The sequence below is a fragment of the Podarcis melisellensis genome (assembly GCF_964234715.1).
Source record: "Podarcis melisellensis genome assembly, chromosome: 8".
Classification (NCBI taxonomy): domain Eukaryota; kingdom Metazoa; phylum Chordata; class Lepidosauria; order Squamata; family Lacertidae; genus Podarcis; species Podarcis melisellensis.
The window spans coordinates 66,367,532-66,386,833 of NC_138540.1; the positions used below are offsets into that span (position 1 = coordinate 66,367,532).

The window sequence follows — 19,302 nt, forward strand, 5'->3', positions numbered from 1 at the left end:
TGTGTTTGTTTCTGGCGACCCCCACCCCCAAATCCGCTGCCCGCCCCCTGCTCCTCCAGCGCAGGATGCTTGATGGCTACAGAATTTCCTTTCCCACCCTAGTTCTGATTTTTCTATATATATAAAAAAACAAACCCCATGGCTTTGGCTGGGAAGGGGGGGAGAGGAACACCCCCAGTCCACCCACGGCTCCACGGCGTGCATGTGGGCGCAGCAAAGTATCAATGGGGTTGGAAAGAGGGATGGGGGGGGGGGAGGCGGCGGCGGCGGAGGGAAGCAAGAAATGAATGATTTGATTTTTTTTTTTAAAAAAAAGCCAACTAGTGTGTAGTCCGTATGAAGCAGCCTTTTGTCTCAACCAGTGTGAGCAAAACCTTGGCAGTTGGAGCAAGACACTTGAAGCGCAAAAAAAGGTTGTTTCTTTTTATTTCCTGCCTTCGCTCCCTCCCTCTTTCTCCTTTCCTAAGCGATTCCTCTTCAGTTGTTCTCTTTCTCTCTCCCCCCCCCCCCCCATGCAATGTGCTGATCATCAGCCGCCACTTTCTTTTCTCCCCCCCCCCCCGCCGCTCTTTAAATTGCTCCCGAAATCGCTTTAGGTGTAAACATTAATCTGGCTTCGCACATGCAGATGGAGGTGGGGGTTGCGCGACGCAAAAAGCAAAGGAGGGTTTGCATTTGAGAAGGCTCGGAGTAAGCGGATCTGTTTACTGGCGCGCGCGCGGGGGGGGGGCACTGGAAGAGACTAGAGGGAGGCGGTGGGGGAGGAGGAGGAGATGCTTTGAGAAAGGAAGGAGTTGTGCGGGGGGGGGAGAGTGGAAGCTCTCGAAGGCAAACAATCCCTTATTATTTCAGCATGTGGGGACTGGCGGGGAGGCGCAACTGGGGACGGAAGCGCCCTGCGGAACCTCCCTGGGAAAGAAAGGGTGAAGTTGCGTCCTCTCTCCTCTGTAGAGTTTGTTTTCTCTCTCTCGTGCGCTCCCCCCCCCCCCCGCCCAGCGGCACCCCTCTCCAAGATCACCGTGGCTGTACTTTGCGAAGGGACCCATCGATCGCAAGAAGGGAGGGGGGCGGAAGAGTTGAAGGGTCACGGTGGAGGAGGAAGATCCTGCAAAACAGGTCCTCCTCAGCAGCGTGGGGTTTGCTGGCAAGCTGTGGGAATGGGTGGGGGTGCGGGCGAGAACCGGACCTGTAGCGCAGTTGCCTCGGACACGCAAATAAATTGGTGGTGCGAGAATGCAATTCTTTCAGTAGGCAGAATAAAGCACTTGGGGATAACCTTTTTCTTTCCTCCATACAAGCGCGCGGGAGGTGGGGTGGAGTGGGGTGTTGAGTGACAGCTGCCAGGCAGGGTTCTGTCCACTAGAAGGCAGGTGGTTTCTAGCTTAAATCAAATGAAGGAAGGCACCGAAGTTCCTGACTGATTCCCTTTAAAGCTCTAATGTGCCACCTGAGTGTGTGTGAGAGGGAGAAGCGGTGCAACCCCGAGCATATTTTTATTTTCACTCAGAAGTTAGTTCTCTCACCTTCAGCGGGTCTTACTTGCAGGTAAGCATGCATAGAATTGCAGCCTGAGTCTATAATTTTGTGCAGAGACTTCTTAATTACTTTGCTTCCTGCCAAAATGGGGCAAGGCATCTGAAGCGTGGTGTGGTGTCTGTTTATTGATCACCTCGTTTATCCTGCCCTTCCTTGGAAGAGCTCTAGGCTGATTACACTGGTGTGTGTGTTGTTGCACAGATGAATTTCCTGTTGCGGGGGGGGGGGGAGCCCCAAGGCTTTCCAATCTCTCTCTTAAAGAATGTCATTTTCTTTTCTTAAGTTTGGTATTTTGAGCACTAAAGTTCTATGCATGTGGACTCAGGAGAACTTACTCTCAAGTAAATGTACATTGGACTGTAGCCTTTACAACCATCTTCTTGGTGCTTGCGTCTAACCCTATGGGGAAATCTTAGTCTGATGTGTGGGGCTTGTAAACATCCTGGGAGAGAATTGAGTCCGCCTTCTTTCTGGGGGGGGGGGTGTGGATTCTCCTCCTCCTGTCTTTAGATATTCTACTTTGTCTCGCAGAGCAAGCTAAATCAAAACGCTTGGGCCCATGCAGGAATAAATTAGCTGCAACAATTTGGCTGATGAGGTGCACTGGGCGATAGTTGAATTAAGCCTTTGAGGTTTTAGTTGTCAAGGTCTGTTGACATAGCTTTGCATGGAGAAAGTTTCACTAACAAGGGAGAGCTGTGTCTGAACACTTCTCACTTGCCTAAGACTTGACATGTCTGTTCTCTCATCCCCAGCTGGACTGAGTTCAGTGGTATGTGATGAGAGAGTGCCGGTCATGGTGGAGGCGGGAGGGTCCTGAAGCTGGATTCTCAGGTTCTTTACAAGAGTGTAAAGCAAATCCACAGCCACTCTGTTTGGAGGATGATGTACATGTGGAGTTGCTTTTAATGAGCTCCTAGGTGTCTCCTTTCTGTTTATGCCAAGAAACATCCCACTGGGGAGGGGCCCTCACTCTGCTGGTAGAGCACATGCCGTGCATGCAGAAGGTCCTCGGCAGCTCCTGTTAAAAGGAACTTGCATCTCTGGGTGGCAAAAGACCTCTGTGCAAGACCAAGCTCACTGTGGTGTAAGATGTTGCTAGGATAGATAGGCCAGTGGTCTGGATCTGTAGGAAGCAGCTTCATATGCTCACTGCAACATAGGAAACTGTCTTCTACTAATTCAGGCTGCTGGTCTACCTAGCTCAGTATCGTCTGCCCTGACTGGCAGCTGCTCTCCAGGGTTTAAGGCACATGTCGCTCCTGGCCCTACCTAGAGGTATGGGGGATTGAACTTTCTGCATGCAAAGAACTTTCTGAGCTGTGCCGCTCAGCTATGATCCACTGGGCTGTATGGGACGGTGTGCCACAAATTCAAGCTTTACTCAGTTGCACCTCTGTGCCCCAAATGAGCCCAAACACACTGATTGTGTGTTTCTGCTTGTGACTGTCTTTAGGTCAGTTTTGCCCTGAGAAAGAATCAAAACCTGCTCTTGTCGTATATTTTTTTTCAGTTAAGTGACACCGCCTTTCTCTCTCTCTCTTTCTTTTTAACAGTGGTGTACCTGAGGACAGGACTATGGACATCCTAGGGCTGCGTGCCAGAGATATAGATTGCAACTGGAAGCCTGAAAAGGCTTGCTGGAGGGGGACTAGTTTGTGCCTTGGGCAGAGGCAAGGGCATAATGGAACATTTTGGAACAGGAGCCGGGCAGAGACAAGGAGGTGGAAGTATGTGGAAAGTTATGGGTGGCCTAGAGGGGGCTGGCTGGCTGGCGTCCTTGCCCTAGCTGCCTCAGAGAGAGGCTTCAGGGACCTGGGGGTGGTCTATTTCTGCTGAGATCCTGAAGAAAGATCTGGGAGAATGGTAAGCATCTATAAATAGAGTGTGTCAGCCGAGTGGAAACGGAGCCTCTAAAGCGCTAGAGAGAGGGAGACAGAGAAGGAGACCAGTGTCTTGATAAACAGGTTTGTGTTGTGGGGTGGACTGTGTTTGTAATGAGATCCGGGACTGAGGAATGGGGGTCTGGGAATAGGGGTGATGGTGGGGAAGCTACTTTTTGTTTGGTTGGGGTGTGTACGTCAAGGCCTTGTCCGAAGGCATAATTCTAGCTGTGTGGAATAATGTCCAGGTCATATTGCCCTGGGTGCATGCTCTGGCAAGAATGTGAGGGGGATGAAGAGTGCTGAGTGGTTTGGGAATCTCAGTCTAAAAACACCTCTGGCCTGTATTCCAGCTTGTGATGAATGAGTCCTCTGGGCAACAGGCCTTCCTATGGAACTTTTAGCTGAAGTGCTGAAGTAGCCTTCCCGCTCAACCTGGTTCCCTCCAGATGTTTATTTGGGACTAAAACTCCCATCAACCCTAGCCAGCATGATCAGTGGATCATGGGAGTTGTAGTCCCAACAAACCACCTGGAAGCCACCAGGTTGGGGGCGGTTGTTTAATATTAGAACGGGTCTCCGTTTTGTAGGAGCCTTCTGTGTGGTCACCTGTTGGTTGGTCAGTGCCATGAACTTCACAGGATACCATGGCTCACTCAGCCAGGATAGAACTATCTTACCTGTTAAAACAAATCCCAAGGAGTTGTTGAGCAGAGATGTTTCAAGCTGCTTCAGAGCCAATTCATCAATTCAAATAGCAAGGGGGACTAACAGTATGGGAACCTCTTGTTGTCATTGGAAATAAGGATGAATAAAGGTGGGTTGTTGTTGTTGTTTTTTTTTTAAAGTTGCACTGATGTGGTGGAAGAGTGAGAGCAGGGCCAGAACAACTTGAGACAGTGCACACTAAAACCAGAGGCAGAATTTGCAGGAAAGTTCCCTATAATTTTGGCAAGCTTGTGCAGGAGACCTACCTACTAGATCATGCCAACCATGGAGCTAGGCCTGTTTGTCTGTCACCCTTACTAGTGCTCCAAACCCACTGCTTGAAGCTTCTGTCCCACCTTGTTTTATGGTAGGAATTCATTTGGGTGATACGTGAAGAAGAGGAGTATGTTTACTTTCTAGACTGAGAATGTCCCTATCATGGAGATTAGGGATTCTGGTGGTGGTTAACAAGTAAGATTATTCTAAAGCAACCTTCCCCAAACCTAGTTTCCTCCAGGTGTTGCTGGACCACAACTCCCATCATCCCTGACCATATGGTTTGGAGATGATAGGAGCTGGAGTCCAACTATATCTGGAGGGCACCAGGGTTGGGGTGCCTGGTTCTTGCACTGGTGGTTGTGGATGAGTGGTGGGTAGCGTAGCCCTGCTCAGTTAGTGCCTTACTAAAGTGAATGTGCTCTGCCAACCATGCATGCCACCCTGCTGGGCATCCATATCCTGTGTTGTTATTTTGCCACCTGCCCAGAGATATGGGAATGTCAAAGCACCTGACACGTCTGACTGGTGGGTTATAAGTTGTGCAGGCCAAGAGGAGAGAGAGACTCCGTTAGATATTCTGCACATCCTTGGAAATTGCAAAGTTCCTCATATGATGATTCCACCCTCCTTTCTTTGGAGGAGCAGATAACAGAGGGGAGGAGGAGGACTGTTGCTGTTTTCTCGTTTCACGCATGTGTGTGTTTTTTCCTTCTAGGAGAAAGGGGTTAAATTTAGTCAGTTTGGATAATCTGCATCCATGGACTTGCAAGTTCCTCATCATGCATGTTGCCAGTCCTGGCAAAGGGGGATGCTCTTGATAGTCTAATTTGCTTTATGCTTTTGAAGCAATTAATCAACCTCTGTCATTCAAACATGACCTTAAAAAATAAAATAGTATAGTAATATTCTGGATAGTCAAAGACTTGTGATGTAAGTATTCTTGATATTGGGAAGGGTTGTAGCTCTGTGGTAGAGCATCTGCTTTGCATGCAGGAGAACCCTGGTTCAATCACTGGCATCTCCAAGTGGGACCAGGAGAGAACCTTGCCTGAAGATCTGGACAGCCGCTGCCAATCAGTGTAAACAATACCGCGCTAGATGGGTCCATGGTCTGACTTGGTATATGGCAGCTTCCGGTGCTGCTATCTTATCGCTGTCCCCTCCAAAGGTCACAGTGGGGTTTTGTTAAGAGTTCAGCATCCACTTCAAAAAGTTAAGTCACACTTTTTTAAAAAACAACAACAATGCAAAATCTGCCATGGTGCATGGAAACTGACAGTGTTCTTCAGGCCATTCACGTATTAGCGTTTTGTCTGCCTCGTTTGTAGTATAGCATGAATATGGTGACCATGATGCATGATTCATGCTGCATGCGTGATGGGGTTATGGGAGACAAGATACAAGATTCTTGAACTTGTATGATCATCCAAATGAATGAGTATCACACGGTGTTGGATGTGAGCATGTGCTAGTACTTTGCACAGATTGTTGTGATGAAAAGCCCCATTGCATGGATGTAACTGCATGTTTATTCCTAGTGGTGGCATCTCCCCTGCTCGAGTCATTCACAAGAACTGTAGGCCACGAATCTGATGCATGTTTCCTTGGAAGCAAATCCCATTATTTTCAGTGTGGCTTATTCACTGTAAAGGAGTTGAGGGTTATTATCCAGGTCTCTTTCCATGCCTAACCTACAGACCTCTGTCATAAGGGGCAACCTCTTGAGCTCAGTTTCTAGTGTCAAGTGCATCAAATTGTGGATTGCTCTTGGATGCATACTAGAACACAAAACTTTAATATGTGGTGCATTCTACCACAACATATATCCAAACGTCTGCTGATGTATTTGTTTACAGTTGTTTCCCTTTACAGTAAAATGCTAGTTTAAAAATATCTGTCTACTGGCATTTCTTTTGCAAATTAGCAGGCAACCAGGCTTTTGGGTACTGCTACAGTTATAGGAACACAGGAAGCTTCTTTATATTGACTCAGACCATTGGTCATCAAGCTCAGTTTGGTCCACATGCTGTCTGGCAGTGGCGCTCTCCAGGGTTTCAGGCAATAGTCTCTCCTGGCCCTACCTGGAAATGCCAGGGATTGAACTTGGGACCTTCTGCATTCAAGCAAATTCTATGCCACTGAACAACATCCCTTCCTACTGGAGTGTTTGACTCTAGTGCCTGTTACAAAAGCATATGTGGCTAATTCTATGCATGCTCTCTTAAAAGAATCAGCTTTGGCTTCAGCCTTGGTGCTTTGGAATTTGGTCTTTCCTGCTGTTCCACAGAGAAGGTAGTGGTCTTCTCAAGGCTAGCTAACATAGGTTGCTGCCTTTATACTGAGTCAAACAATTGGTCCAACAAGCTCACTATTTTCTATACTAACTGAGAGGATTTCAGGCAGGAGTCTCTCCCAGTCCTATTTGGAGATTCTAGGGATTGAACCTGGGATCTTCTGCATGCAAGGCAACTCTGCTTCTGAGCTGTATTCCTTACCCACGATACCCGTCTAGGTATCAGTCCAGGGATTGAGAGCATTGACTTGGTGCTCCCAAGATACATGCACTGCTGCAGACCCTTGCCAGTCTATGTGGCTAGCAGTAAGCAAACAGCTGGGGACCATAGCAGGGCTGGTGTCTTGGGGCAAAAAGGTACTTGCCTTTCCCTTGATGCTTTATTGGGTGATAAAGCTCCAAACTGGGTCTAAAGCTTGCATGCCTAGTTCTAGCATCAGTCATGCAGCATAGTATGAGTTTAGGTGGTGCTTATTTTAAGTTGGATCTGGGGTCTGTTTTGGCTTGGCTTGGATCAGGTGAAGTAGGAGTGTTTTCTCTGCAGGGACAATTCATGCTTCTATCAGCTGACCAAAACTTAAGTATCCTACACCAGGAATGAACTGGGAGGTATCATAGAATCATAGAACTGTAGAGTTGGAAAGGAACAGTTGGCAGATGCATCTCTAGTGCCTGTTGTATTGGAGCAGGGGTGGGGAAATTTTAGCCCTCCAGATGTTGGACTCCCAACTCCCATCAGCCTTAACTGGCATGGCCAATAGTCAGGGATGGTGGGGGGATGTAGTTCAACAGCCTCCAGAGGGCCAGAGGTTCCCCATCCTTTCATTATAGCAGGGTTTCCCAAACTTGGGTTTTCAGCTGGTTTTAGACTATAATTCCCATCATCCGTGACCACTGGTTCTGCTAGCTATGGATAATGGGAGTTGCAGTCCAAAAGCAGCTGGAGACCCAAGTTTGGGAAACTCTGTGTTAGAGGAAGGAAAGGATAGACCTCTAATGATATTGGTATTAAGGTGTTACCTTGGTTTTGTTAGCCTTTCTATTTTATTTATTTTAAAGAATATAGATATCCTTTCTGGCAAGTTTTACAGCACTTGGTTCCAAAACAAAAATCCTGTCTCTAGGCATATTTCCACAAAATGTTTGTAAAGTATTAATTACTTTCAGGGTAAAATACACTAAAGCTGAACTCTGAACCCTACCTACCCAGGAATAAGCCCCATTGAATTCAGCAGGACTTACTTCTGAGTAGACATGGCTGGGATTACCTTGCAAATCTTCCAGCTCTTCTTGTATAAGAAGTTTTGGCATTTTGAAGCCCAGCCATATCTTTGTATTAGACATCCCAGGGAGCAATACTTGGGGCTGGCCTAAGATATTTTGCTGCCTAAGGCAGAGACTCAAATAGTGTCCCTCACCCACCTGAGTCAAGGTGCATAGCGTCCAAGGGCGGCCAAGTTATTTCTCACGAGGCAGAAAATACCACAAGCACCTTTCCCCCCTCCCTGCCGGTAAAAATACAAAAACAATAAATTAAGTAACCAGCAATTTGCTGTCCTTTCATTATATTCAAAATCAGCTGCCTGAGGCAGCCTCCTCATTCTGCCTAATGGTAGGATCGGCCCTGGCAATACTATGTTGTTTCTCCTTTGACATTGTGTCCATACAGTGCCATATGAACTTCAGAAGATGACACCAGCTAAGAGGTTAATAGAGCAGGATTCGGGAGTATGTTCATGTTGCTCTTCTGTTGATGTTGTTTTAAACCCAAAGTAGTTGTATCTGAATTATTTTGCCCCATAACTACTTCACTTCTGTTTCTTCCCTAAGCTGTAATTACTGTAGTAAATAATTGCTGTAATTATGAGGCCTTTAAAACAGAGAGCGAGTGAGCGGGGGATGGATGGATGGCGTCACTTGCTGTCTGTAGAAAATTGTGGTTACTGTCATGTACTTGTACTTGGGTGTATTTTGAGAAAAGGATGCATGGGTGTCAATCGGAGATGCTTCAGGCCTAGGTGAACCTTTCATTGTAGCCCAGAGGTAGGCAAAATAGAGATCAGGATATCCTGGTAATGATCTGGGGTAAATTGGAAATGGACTTCCAAAGCAACCACCAGAAGACTCGTTGTATTCCTGAATTATGCTGCTAAAGCAATAAACGTCATGGGGAGGGGAAGACAAGGAGTGGATTTTGTAGGGTGTGAGGGCCCTGAGCTCAGTTCCTGGGCTGAGGGCGTGCCTGCACAGGGGCACCCAGTTCTATAATTCTATAACCCATTGACTTGCTTTAAGCCATTGATTTGCTCCAGACCCTGGACAGTGAACCCCATAAAAAACCAAACTAGATCCTCCAATTAATTTTATAATGAATGGTTTTAGAGTGTTGTTTGTGCTGTACTTTTGTACTGTTTTATTGTTGTTAGCCGCCCTGAGCCCGGCTTCGGCTGGGGAGGGCGGGATATAAATAAAATTTATTATTATTATTATTATTATTATTATTATTATTATTATTAATGTTCATACAGCCCTGATGTAACCTGTCGTCCGCCTGAAAGGCCGCCTTTTCCCATTGAACCTGTCTTAATCTTTCAGCTCTGTTTAGAAGGCTCTCCTCTGTATGACTGTAGGTAGGTGCAGACTGGGATAAGGGCCTTTTTTGTGCTGCTGCTGCTCCATTTACAGAACACTCTTCCCCAGGCTTATGAGGCACCAGTATTGGTGCCCTGCAAGCATCAGTCTAAAAACTTTTTATTCTCCCACACTGGACTGGGAGCCTGCCTTTAATATGCTGATACCAGAGGTGGCCTAAAGATACCAGAGGTGCCACAGTATATTCTACTGGCTGTAATTTGTTTTATACTGTTTTTTTTAAAAGGTATTTTCAAATTGCTGCAACCTGCCCTGGGACCTTATCTTAATGGGCGGGTAAGAAATCTAATAAATAGTAGTAGTAATAGTAGTAATAATAATACACAGCATGCAGTAATCAATTAAAAAATTCAAAATACAGCATCAGAATAATTAAAGGCAGGTGAAGGCAACAGCCACAGCAGAGCAGATTAGAGTTAGGCTGTAGACAATCTCCAATTTTAAAACCCTTGATGCCGTGGCATCTTATTGTTTTGTTAATAAATTTACACCTCTCTTTAAATAAATGTTTCCAGGGCAGCTTAATCAATGTTCAAGGGGAAAAAACCCGAACATTTCAAAATGTAATAAAGTGGGAATGGCAGACATGTTGTTAGGCTCGGGTCCAGACATTGGTGGACAGTTGGCCATGCTGGCCAGGGCTGATGGGGAGAGTGCCACACTGACTATCCCTTTAGGAGGGAGCGTCATTCAGAGTCCGAGCTGCGCTAAAGGGGAAAGTGCATGGCTAATTCACTGTACCTGAATACAACACAGCAGGCCAGTATTATCTCCAGTAGATGGGAGGAGGAGGTTGAGAAGCAGTGACATTGGGATCTGAACTGGTGACTTTGAGATGATGAAATTTAGGAGAAGGGGCCACAGCTCAGCAGTTGAGCATCTGCCACGAATGCAGAAAGTCCCTGATTCAATCCCTGACATCTCCAGGTGGGGCTGGGAGAGAATCTGTGCCTGAAACCCCAGAGAGCTGCTGTTGGTCAGTGTAAATAATGAGTCGGATGAACCAATGATCTGACATAACCTAAGGCAGCTTCCTGTGTTCCTCTGATCTCACTATCAGCATGGAGGAACATCTCTCTTTCGCTCACCCACACTCTTCCCTACCCTGGAACTTCAGTAGAAGGCGGTGCAAACACACCTGGGTGTTTTTTTCCACAGCCTTAGTTAGCTGGTGCATATTTGCTCCCAGAGGTGGATAATGTGGTGGTGCTTTGGAGAGGTATGGGAGTGGACGATGGGGCGGCCCTCGCAGGAAAGGGAGTTCGGAGAGGCAGCTGGTGTTGCAGATCCAGGTGCATAGCAGAGTAGGATGGTGCTGGCTAAATGATGGCGGAGATGCCGTTTAGTGAGAATCTGCAGCTCCTGTTCCTCAAGGGAAAGGGTTGCTGGCTGTTCCCAAATGGCACCCACCAGTTGGTATGTGGGAGCTGGTGTTTGGTTACACTGCTGCTCAAAGGGGACTGTGAATGGGATCAGCAGGTGGGGTTTGAAAACACATGCAATACACAGCAAAGTTGAAATTCCGCTGGGGACTTTGCTGGTGGGGGTGGGGTGGGGTGGGGCGAGCACAGCCTTTTAGCACATGTGCAGGGAACCCAGCTCCATTGGCTGAAAAGCTCAGGGACCTAGTCCACCTATGCAGTCGAATGAGGGGGTTGAATGGACTGCACTACTTCAGGCTGCAGGGGACTGGGAATATCATATTTGAGGGGTGGGAGGGAGAAATTTCTGCATGTCAAACAAAAAACTAACATCAAAGAGAGGTTCTGACTAGTTTTTTTTAAAGCTCTGTAATGAGATTTTCCTTGGGGTTTTCTTCAGTAACATGATCCCACACATAACAGCCTCAAGTGGCACAGTTCATTATTTCACTTCAGGACTGTACTGTTTGGCTGCCTGCATATCATATGTGATTTTCCACAAAGAGTGCTGGGAACTGTAGTTTTGTTAAGGCTGCATAGAATTACAACTTTGTCATGGGTAAACTATGGTTCGCAGAACTATTGCGGGGGTAACCAGGTGCATTAAGTATACGGTGGGGATGTGACCTGTGTTTATCAAGAGTTCTCTGAGATTACAAGGTAGGACATGGCAAATATGTTAAGTTTTCCTACAAGTTCTGGATATCTACATTGCATGAAAGGGGGGCGGCTCATCTGCTTTCCTCCACTGAAGCAGAAGCATAATAATAATAATTAATAATACAGCTGGGCACAAAACTCCTAGTGAAGATCCAGTCCTCTGTCCTGAGGGCACCTTCAAACTTTTTTCCATTATTGGAGGTCTGTACCTTGATAGCATGGGTGAGAACGCAAATCTGTTTCTGAGACAAGATGGGTACACTTGCATTTTGAACAGCAGTTTCGCCAAGTCCCATCAGCCTCAGTCAACATGGCCAGTGTTAGGGGATGATGGGAATTGTAGTCTATGAGTATCTGGAGGGCATTTCGCCACCCCACATCTACAGTGCTCAAGAACTGACTGCCCTCTTAAGTCAGACAACTCCGGTAGGAATATAATGAGAAGAGAAGAGAAAGGTGTAAAGCTGAAGCAAGCACAAAGAAATTGATAGCAAATAAGAACTGCATGCTGCTTTGTTGTAGGAGGGAAGGTGTACAAGCTCTATCAGTGGATTTCACAACAGCAGCATTTGAATTTTACAATGAGTTTAGGTTGCCTTGGTAGAGAAAAGAGAAAAGAACCTGTTCTGCAACCTTGAAATCCAAGTCCTTCTCCCCTTGCATCCTGTTTGCCACCATTCAGCTTGCATTCATATTTGTCTCTCTTTTAAAAAAAAAATAAAATAAAATAATTTTGAGATTTTGTGTGTGGCTTCTTTTGCTTTTAGCATTCTTTTTTTAGCAGGAAAGGAAAAAATTGGTACAACTCTAATTACTCAAGAGCCCTGCTGCATCAAGCCAAAGACCCATCTAGTCCAACAGCCTGCTCTCACAGTGGCCAAGCAGATGCCTATGGGAAGCTTGCACTCTGCCTACCTGCAAGTCCCAGCAGCTGGTGTAAGGAGGTACACCGTAGATTCCGGTGTATTAGGCGACTAGGTGTATTAGACGACCCCCCCAATTGACAGCTGCAATTTTGGGGTTTGTCTACTAAGCCCGGTCGCCTAATACGCTGGGCAGCTCCACGCCGGGAGAAAGCTTCGGAGCAGCCGCAGCACCGGGGGGGGGGGGGCCTCCGTACCGCGCCACCCATACCCAGCGTATAAGACGACCCCCAACTTTTTAACCTCTTTTCTGGGGTTAAAAAGTCGTCTTATATGCCAGAATCTACGGTACTACCTCCAACAGTGGAAATAGAACAGTAATAATACCTACATAAAAAGATAAAGGTAAAGGGACCCCTGACCATTAGTCCAGTCATGACTGACTCTAGGGTTGCAGCGCTCATCTCGCTTTACAGTGGTACCTTGGGTTATATATGCTTCAGGTTGCATATGCTTCAGGTTACAGACTCCGCTAACACAGAAATAGTACCTCGGGTTAAGAACTTTGCTTCAGGATGAGAACAGAAATTGCGCAGTGGTGGCGCGGTGGCAGTGGGAGGCCCCATTAGCTAAAGTGGTGCTTCAGGTTAAGAACAGTTTCAGGTTAAGAACGGACCTCCGGAACGAATTAAGTATATAGCCAGAGGTACCACTGTATTGGCCGAGGGAGCCGGCATACAGCTTCCGGGTCATGTGGCCAGCATGACTAAGCTGCTTCTGGCGAACCAGAGCAGCACATGGAAATGCCGTTTACCTTCCTGCTGGAGCGGTACCTATTTATCTACTTGCACTTTGACATGCTTTCGAACTGCTAGGTTGGCAGGGCAATGGGAGCTCACCCCATCGCAGGGTTTCGAACTGCCAGCCTTCTGATCAGCAAGACCTAGGTTCTGTGGTTTAACCCACAGTGCCACCCACGTCCCCAATACCTACATACACTAGCATAAACTGCCTAGATGTCTTTTGTTCTGGTTAGCAGTATATCAATTTTGTAAAATAAATAAAATAGTGGCCAGCATCCCTTTCTTTTTTGCAAAAGATGGGAGATACAGTACAGACTCTTTTTAAGGGGGTGTAGCTCTTTCTTTCTGACACTGTGTCCTTTTTGCAATGTGTTTGTATTTTTTTTTTAATGTGTAAAACTCTACAGAAACAACAACACAAAACAACCCACAAAAGGTGGCTTCCAGCAATATTAAAAGATATCAGAATACCTTAAATCAGCAGCTGATATCAATGGTCTGCAAAGACCTGGGAAAGTAAGTAAGGTTATTAGCCAGGGCTGGAAACGCATCACATTTGGTGCTTGTCTTATTTCAGAGGGGGGAGGTTGTTCCATGTAGTCTGAATGTTTGTGATGTTTTAAGGGGGTTGTATTTTGGGGTATCACAATGACCTTTAATGCTTTGTCAGATTGGGCTCTTCAATTGTTTTGCCATCAAAATGGAATGAATTGACTTGTGATTATCTTTCCTTCCCTGTCCCCCCGCCCTTGTTACCCACGGTGGCTTGAAGGAACAGCAGCAGAAGAGGCTAAATAAGTAGAACTTAGCGGGTGAGGAGCTGAGAGTGCAGAGGGCACATGCCAAGTGTGGAAAAAGGGTTTATTTATGGTAGTGGCGGAGAGACGAGGGGGAAGGAGGGAAGAATTCAGCTGGGTTTGTGGAACTGGTGGATAGAGGCTGATGAGGGCTGCAAATGCATGGAATGGGCTTTGGTGGGAACAGGCAGAAAACCCATCGTGTGGGGCATTCTTTCCTAGGGCTGTGCAAAGTATTGGTTGGAGCTGGGGATACGTGGCTTGTGACAGCAGCATGTTAGGGAGAAGACAACACAATAGCGCATCTGGAGGGCACTACTGGCTGCCCCTGTTTTACACTGGCTGGCAGTGGCTCTGCAGGGATTGAAACCGGGATGTTTTGCATGCAGAGCATGTGCTCCATCCCTGAGCTGCGGCCCCATCCCACCAACATTGCAGGTAATGTTGTCTAGCTGTGTCTTCCCCAGGCTTTCCAGCATCGTAGAATTGTTGGAAGGCACCCAAGGGGCATCTAGTCCAACCCCCTGCAATGCAGTAATCTCTTTCCCAGCGTTTGACTTGAACCCACGACCCTGAGATTAAGAGCCATATGCTCTACCAACTGAGCTATCCCATTGCCCCGGTGTCAATTGTGTGAGAGATAAGGAACTAATGTACCCCTAGCCCTCTTTTTCTTGTTTTTTTTTTTTGGCTGCTTAGCCTCCTTTGTGGGCTTTCTGCTTTCCTTCGCAGTCTGCTGGCCTGTGTGGGCCATGTAGATGCTCTGTTCTGTTGTGGTTCTGCACCTTAAGGAAAGGTGTTCCCTGCCCCGTTGGTCCTGTGGGCTCTTTCCCTTGCCAGCATTGCTTTCTAACATATAACCAGTGAGGGTGTGTGGATTCCCTTTCTGAGCTGCACAGCCCCCTAAGCACCTGGCCGTCTGTTAAGGAGTTTGCCTTGCATGTTTTTCATAGTAGCCATGAAGCAAGCTTTGCTTTGTTAAAATGTGGCAGTTGTCGTGTGTGGGAGACCCAAGAAGGACAATTGCAACCCTACTGCCATAGTCGTGAGTGTCTGCTTGCATTAATTTGAGTATTACAGTATAAGAAATGGGCTGACAAACAAGTCACTAGTCCGTAATGATTTGTGTTAGACTAGCCTTTGCCAAGCAAGTGCCCTCCAGATATTTTGGACATCGGGTTGGCTACCTTTTTATTTCTCTGCATGTTGTTTCCAGAACGGGCATCAACAAGACTGTGTGTTAGAATTCTACAATACCAAAAGTTTATGTGTGGTTGGGAGGCGGGAGAAGTTGCAGTTGCTCTTTTCTGCCTCCAGAAGTCCTCAACATTTATTTTTATTTTTTGAGATTGAAGGCACGATTGATCAAAGTTAGTGTAGATGCACGGTTCCAAACCTTCACAACTTCTATTTCCTTCATGAAACAACGAAAATACCAGTGGAGCTCGACCCCCTTATAAGTAGGAAGCTTATTTTGGACTGGGGTGTGTGGTTGTTTTTTTTTATAAAACACCCTCTGAATGGCTGACAACCCTCTGGAGGAATAAGCTGGGACTGAGGGGTCAGATTCCATATTGGAAGGGATGAGGGGCAGGCAAAGAGAGCAAGGGCAGACAGTAACGCACCCCCCCTTGCCGAAAGTGCCATTTAATGCGCTAGTTAAAAAAAGAAAAAAGAAAAGCGAGGCAGAGAGTCCTTCTGCTCACATTGGCTACTGAAGTGTCACAGCTGCCTGCTGTCCCCCGGGTCACTCGGGAGCCATTGGGCAGCTCTGAGGTAGCTGTGTGTGCGGTTGCTGAGTCTGTGAGGAATACAGATTGCTGGGAAGAGGACTCGGTGGGGGGGGGCAAGGAGGGAGGTGTCTGAGGCAGCCAGGCTGGCGTGTGGGTGGGGGCGATGTCCTCCTGAAATGCCTGATGTGAACTGTAATGGAACAGGATCCAAGCCTGGAGGGACCTGCTTAGTGTAACCCTAGCTGCCATCTCCTTGTGAGCAAGAATGGGAACTGCTACCTATATCCCTGGGCTCCCTGGAGCGCAAGGTATGTGGGTCTGCAGGGTCAGTGGTGTGCAGCTCAACACATGGCTGGCATCTCTGCCTGACTGATCAAAGGTAAATTCCAGAGGCCTCTCTTCTCCCTCCCCACCCCCCTTCCAGCCAATGTGTAAATCCTCACTGGAGGCCTCTGCTCTCTTCCTCTCCCCTACTCGGAGGCTTTCCAGGTGCAATTTGAGGAGTCATTCTCTCTCTGCTCTTAACCCCCTGCTCTCCCAGGCGCCCAGCTCTGCCCTTAGCTCTGCACTGCAGCCATCTGTACTCCTTAGTGCTCATAATGCTCGCCGTTAAATGGAGATGGACACAATCCAAAAAGCTTCCTCTTGCACTGGTCCATTCTGTATTTTTTTTCTACCTCTTCTTTCTCTTCTCTCTGCCCCCCCCCCCCGATTTTTCCTTTTCTTTGCTCTCTGATGCTTCAAACACCAAGGTACCCTAAAGGCAGCAGAAACACCTAGCAAGCACATGCTAAATATTTGAACAGGACTGGGTGGGTTGGAATCTTTCCTGTTCATTTCTCCCTCCTCCTCTCTTCTTCCCACCCTCCCCAATTGTTTTCCTTCCATCCTTCTCTCTCTCCGAAAGAGGGGATAGTGGTGCAGGAAGAAGCTTGTGTAAAACAGACAGATGGGGCAGCCAGCTAGCAAATACTCTGCACAAATATGTGGTTTCCCTCTCTTCCTGCCCTTTCCTCCAAAGCCCCCAAGGCAAGTGCAGGTGTACTTCAAATCTCACTTCTACTCATGATTCTATATCCCTGTGAAGTCAGCAAGAGGATGTTTTGTTATGATTGGAGAAGAGTACCCTCCTCCTTTGGTTCAAGTATAGGAAATGTAGTGGCATCTTCATAAACATGACCAAGAACCTTGTTTTATAATTTCAGCTGACTGAAACCGTTTTATCATGGCGTGTTCTGTAGTCCAGGGTCCACGTCATTGTGTGCATGAATACAGACCCTCTTCCTTTTTCTATCATTTCCAGTGTCCCACTTCCTCCATGCATGTTAATGCCTTGGTTGATTGGGAAATGATTTGGAGGTGGTGTTAAGTGATCCTCTGCAGTGGATCCCAATATTAAGGGTACAAGAAGAGCCCTGCTGGATCAGGCCAAAGGCCCCTCTATCTACTTCAATATCCTCTTCTCACCGTGGCTAACCAGATGTCTATGAGAAGCTCCCAATCATAGCTTGAGAGCAACAGCGACTGGTGTTCTGCCTGTGGAAGCAGAAGGTAGCCATTGTGGCTAGTAGCCATTAATAGCCTTACCCTATGTGCAAAGGGAACCCCCCCCCCCAGTTTTTCATTCATGCTGCTTTCTGCAGAACCATGCCATTTTCTGCCACATAACAGCAGGTCCTGGGATCCCCTTGTGCATTGCTGGCCTTCCTCCAAACCCTAGTGGGTGCACGGAGCAGTTCGACAGTTGTGGATTTGCCTTTAATGGGACTTGGCTGACGATAATTGCTCTAATGATGACTGAAGTACAGTGGTACCTCGGGTTACATACACTTCAGGTTACATACGCTTCAGGTTACAGACTCTGCTAACCCAGAAATAGTACCTCAGGTTAAGAACTTTGCTTCAGGATGAGAACAGAAATCGTGCTCTGGTGGCGCGGCGGCAGCAGGAGGCCCCATTACCTAAAGTGGTGCTTCAGGTTAATAACAGTTTCAGGTTAAGAACGGACCTCTGGAATGAATTAAGTACTTAACCAGAGGTACCACTGTATATGGGAAGGTGCTGTGCTTCTAAGATGCCTTGGCAAGGGGTATTAAGTAGTGAGAAGCCCAACCCTCAGCTCCAATCCTGCAAAGGCTGCATCCTTTGAGACATGTGTTTCATACAGTTCACTGAAATTTACTCTCTGGAACTTTCTTCTGGATGGAGGGCTGATGAACATGCTCCCCTCAACAGATACCCGTGGTGTATACGTGGATGAGTGTGCCCCAAACTTAATGGTCCTTCAATTACCCCCATGTGAGTATCCACATTCCCTTACATGCCCAGTAGTTGACTAAAACTTGCTTGCAAAAGCCAGCCGTCATCCTGCACCCCTACCCTAGCACAAATACCTTCTGCTTCTGAGCTGTAACCCCGCAACCCTCCCTCACCTCCCCTTGTCCAAAGCCCTTTGTTAGGGGTGGGGGTGCTGGGGGGGCTCTCTTCCTGCTCCGCTCCCCTCTCCTCAGCATTCCACGAGAGTGAAACACAAGCGCTGGCAGGGACCATGTCTCTCTCTCTCTCTTTCTCTGGCCCATTCTCCAATTCCTGAACAAAGCCTGCCCCAGCTCTCCTGGGAGCTGAGCCTGAAACAGGAGAGGCCGCTGCTGCCTGGAATGGTGATTGCTCCTTTTCGGCCTACCTCAGGTTTCCATTGTGGGAGCAGGAGCTCAGGTGGGGGGGTGAGCTGAGGTTGAGGAGGGCAGAGGCAAGGATTGCAGGATTCTTGTGGTTGCCCCTAGGCAGTGCCCTTCACCACACCCCTCCAATCTCTGGCGAGGGTTCTACCGGTTGACTCGGTTTGTTGAAATGCTGCAAAGTCTCTGGCTGTGGTTGCACATCCAAGGCGTCTCCTAAAGGCCTGGAGGCTGGCTTTGCCCTTGCCGCAACAGCGTTATTGCAAAACTACAGGAACCTTCTGAGTTTCCACCCTGTCGCATTTTTTAGCAGGACTCCTTCTAGGTCATGCCAGTTGGCATGGAAGCCTTCACCTCAGGCGCAGGAAGATCTTGCACCAGCTTCTTCTTTGTTAGGTAAATGTGGCAATGCGATTCTGCATGAATCCAGAGCAACCTGAGTTTCTTGTGCCCTCTTTGTCAACCAAACGAGGCACGTGGGAGATTTTGGGAGCTGTTGCTCCTTCGTTTTGGGAGTTCCCTGTTGACTAAATGTTGGGCACCCTAGTATCAAGATGATAGTGCTCGGGGCTGTGTGTTAATCTGTGATTGCGCCGTGGGAGCCTAGCATTTGGCATTCTGGGCGTATAAAGTCCTGGCTTTACTTTTTATTTAAACTCCATCAGGTTTCTAGTCCTCATGACTAGGTTGAAAATTTGTAGACAATGCCTGATGCTGGAACTGGGTAGTAGCAGATGGAACTAAGCAGAAAGAAGGTGGAAATTGGAGTACTCTCCCCTTCTTCTGCATGGGCTAGCAAATGCCAGATAAGTTATCCAAAATAAGCAAATATGTGCAGGTATCTTCAGATTTGTACAAAATGATCAGACCACACACCCCCATGGCACAGAATTAGTGTTACCTAGGAGCAAACTTTGATCAAAATTTTGTTTAATGCACACATAACTCTGGTAATGAAGTTGCTTTTAGTTCAGGGATTTTCCAAACCAAATTCCA

General features: G+C 47.3%; 1 protein-coding gene and 2 long non-coding RNA genes across 4 annotated transcripts in view; 2 read left to right on the forward strand and 1 right to left on the reverse strand.

The window, feature by feature from the left end:
• The window catches only part of LOC309375404, a 113,819-nt gene that overhangs the window by 46,231 nt on the left and 48,286 nt on the right, over positions 1-19,302 (reverse strand). The window lies entirely within an intron of this gene.
• AHDC1 (AT-hook DNA binding motif containing 1) overlaps positions 1-19,302 on the forward strand; it is a 193,708-nt gene that overhangs the window by 1,600 nt on the left and 172,806 nt on the right. The window lies entirely within an intron of this gene.
• LOC309375388 lies at positions 265-5,313 on the forward strand. Its single transcript, XR_014170894.1, has 2 exons — positions 265-413; positions 3,093-5,313. It is a non-coding gene; the product is annotated as an uncharacterized lncRNA (long non-coding RNA).